Below are 3,814 nucleotides of genomic sequence, written 5' to 3'. Positions count from 1 at the left end.
GTGCGAGACGTGTGAATTTCATGGTCGTAGCATTTCCAGGACACTCGTCCACCTCACTGGTATACGTTGCTGCGAGCAAACGAGAGCAAGGTGATGAAGGTGTAGCGTTTCGCATTGTCTGACGTACATTGCTTGGCAATTTTAACGCAAGCGCGTTGTTCGCATCTACACTGAATTGTATACAGCGAATAATACGCGGGCGAAAATTAGCTTCAGCCCAAAATAAGCATGCGTGGCGGATGTACGCGTGTGTTGTATGTAGTACGCAGATTTGAGGTCGGCGGCTGCTTGTTAGGCAAGACATGACCGTGCGAAAACAGCAAACCGGGCTTGAGAAAAACGCTCCTATCAACAAGGGTGCAATGGCTTCGACACCCAAATACGGGATGAACGAATGCATTGTACGCATTCAAGCGAGTGAGAATTAAGAAAAAGGAGGGTTGCACATGTTTAAAGAAATTGTGTCAAATCTGAATACGGCTTTCAAACGTAAGGGAAACTTAAAGGAAGTACGTTTTCCAACAGAGGACAACTATACACATGCAATACTGGCCTAAACCAACCACTCGATTCCGTCGACTTGGTGAACCCCGCAAAACGTGTTTAAAATGCGGGCATAAATCTCAGACTGATATCTTCGGTAGATACCGCATTTATACCTTGCAACAGCGCTCACGCAAACCTTATAATATCCTTCTTCATAGTGACACATTAGCATTTCCCTTCAAGGCTTCTTTATCCTGCGTTCCTATAACACCTTAATTCTTCGGACGGCGCCGGAAAAAACGAAATATACACTTCCGGGAAGACGCGGCGACGGCCCTCTGTTTCACCCCTGTGTGAACGCAACGTTAACCACGTAAGCCGGAAACCCGGCCAGCCAGCCAGCTCTTCTAGCTTCCTGTTCCTCCTCAAAAAGTGTCTAAACGAAAACAATGTGAGAAAGCAGCCATAGAAGTCACCCGCAGTAGTGTCTGCGAGTCAACAACACTTATACCCACAACGCATACTGAAAAGAATGCGGCGAGAATCGGCGCGTACCCGAGCTGTAAAAAGGACAGGAGCGTGCGGGAGCGCAGAGGCGCAATTGCCTTAACTAGGCGCCCCGTCTAAGTTCGCACGCAGGGCAAAGAAAGGAGACGAGGAGGAAGATAATACGCTGCCGGCAGCTGCCGACCAGCGACTGCGAAACCAAGCGTGCGCTCTCGGCTCCTATTCCGGGATCCACGTCTGCCCGGTGTAGCCGAGTGCCTCAACCTGTACTGCCCGTTGCTTATAATGTCCTCCGGGAAGATGCTGATCTTCTCTTTAACGGCTTTCAGCGAAGTGGGCTGCCGAAGCCACGACTTTATGTTGTGTAAATATCAGTGACGATTTAAGACTCGCCTGGGCGCTTTGCCCCGCGGTGTAAATGCATATGCTGGCTCTTCCTGGGCCAAACGCATAAAAAGCACTTGTCGCGTGTGATGTATACACATCCAAAAGTGAGGAACCGGGAACGTGAGTTCTGCGGCCGTCTCGAGCACAGATCGATCAAACGTGGCCCACCCCTCCTTCTCTAAGGTATCTGCTTTGCTGCTGTAGAGGCGGTATCGCCGTAGCTTAGCTGTATAAATTGGCCCTATTATAGCTTCCTGATTCGATAGCGCAGCCCCATCGCCGTATAGTGCGCAGAAGAGTGATCGGCGTCACTAATGCGTGTCCAGATGTCAACGCTAATAGAAGCTTGACCGTGCGATAAGACGGAGAGCAAAGGCCGATAGGAGTGTCAGTGGGGCGGTGTGGTTCGCCCAGATAGTTTTCCTACAATAGTGGCCACGTGCAGCTAACACGAGTCCATGCACGTTTGCAGACTGGTGGTCGCTGCCTCTGGCACAGAAAGCAGGACGTCTTGGTATATTCACTGGCCCACGCGCATCGCTCTTTGCGAGTCTCTGTTCCAAGTTAGACAACCTTTTCTTTGCCTGAACACTCTCTGTTCCAAGTTAGACAACCTTTTCTTTGCCTGAACACATATACAGATTAAAGGTATTTGAAAGCAAGCGATAGCGTCTATTAATCTGCGCAGCGTAAAACCTTGCTTCCATCTTCATGTGAGCCATTAGCAAAGCAATTGCTTCCGAAAGTGATACTTCGACTATGATGGTGTACTCGGCAGTATGTATAAATTTACAGTGTGATGCCGCCCCACAATCTTCGCGCAGCCCATTTACAAAGCCGTTGCTGCTGAAAGGGGTATGCGGAGCATATTGCCAAAGCAGTTTTACCATGGGGCAATCTGTCTTTGTGTGAGTGCAGTAAGTGTTTTTAAGAGCAAGTCGTCTTTATCAGTCCACGGCGGGGATCCTTCAGCCAATCTTCGATCATGCGGTTCATTTACAAAGATACTGCTGTGGAAAAAAAATACTTGTAGTACGTAGGTTGCGCTCTACCAGGAAATGGCGCCCGCAAAAGCAAGGTGCATTAAAGGAAAAAGATCTGCTATGATTGCTGCAGTATACGCTGTGGCGGCGAGTGGTCGCAGAACATATCGCTAATCATTAGCCTTGCGGCGAGGCCGCAGAAGCAACAGGTGGTAAACGCGGACGTATGCTGATATCGAATGATGATAAAACAAGTATACCAGGGCAGATTTAATGGTAAGCCGCGGACTACACAAAGAGGGCGGCGCATACATGTACAAATAAAAGAGAAACTATGAGCCCGAGTGGGTTAGGGATCACTGCAAGCCGACGCCGCGTCTTAACACGTCCACATCTAACCCGAGGAAAATGAGACTTCGAAGTCACACTGACCAAAGTTAAAAACACGGAAACACGATACGGAACACTGCTCAGGGGCACCGTTCCCGTTACAGCGATTATCAGCTCGAAGTGCTGTCTCTTTCGCGCGCATAATAGGTCCCCTGATGTAAGGTATGGTAAGGCAAACTTTCCCCCGCGCCCGTTGCACTCGCCTAAGAGCTTTCTGGTGTTATTCGACACGTGAAACAGAGTAACGTCGCTTGCATGGACTTTTTACGACACCGGCGTTCGAGCACTTATGACCTAATGGACGTCAAGTGAAGGTGGAGAGGCTTATTGCCCGGAGCGGGGACAGAGGTTTCTTGTCATCAATAACAACGTTTTCGTACCATTTTTTTTTTCTATTTAATTCTCTCCTTGTCAAGGAATTTATTCTTGGCAAACACCACTGTTTCCTATACCAAGGCGCTGTCACTAAATATGGCATTCAAGTAATGCAAAACAAGCAAAAGAAAAGACGACATAAAAAGAATGGGACTCTCTTATGGTTCTAAACAGTGAAATAAGAGAGACATTTGTGCAACAAAGGTACAGAAGAGCGTCGTATACCCAGCTCCTGTTTCTTTTTTTATAAAGACAGTGGTATTGCGATGCGATACTGAGCAGATTTATGAACACTTCACCGACTTTCCTTTTGGAAATAAGGAAGCGCTTCCCCCATTTCAATAAAATCTGACCAACTTAATGTGGTTGCTGCAACAACCCACGATGATGCTTCAGTAATTAAATTCTTAATCTCCTATTAAATAGATGCTATATTTAAAACACTGCAAGATTTGCATGTGCCAATAATCTTCGAAGCAAGCATCTACAGCATGATGCAAACTTCTGCCCGAGAAGAGAGGATTATTTCCACAGCTCCCGCCGAAGCTGGAGGTGATGCCGACTGCACTTTCCTATTGCAAGCACAATGCTCTGGTTGCTAAAAAATATCGCCCTCACCCAATAGCCGTGCACGCAGGTCAATGTGCCAGTAGAAGCGGCAATCATATAAAGTTGGCCATTCGAAG

Source organism: Amblyomma maculatum, chromosome 4, assembly GCF_055883805.1.
Source record: "Amblyomma maculatum isolate TAMU_Amacu chromosome 4, ASM5588380v1, whole genome shotgun sequence".
In the NCBI taxonomy this organism is placed as follows: Eukaryota; Metazoa; Arthropoda; class Arachnida; order Ixodida; family Ixodidae; genus Amblyomma; species Amblyomma maculatum.
The sequence above is the reverse complement of the archived record's forward strand: the minus strand, read 5'-3'. Positions refer to the sequence as shown.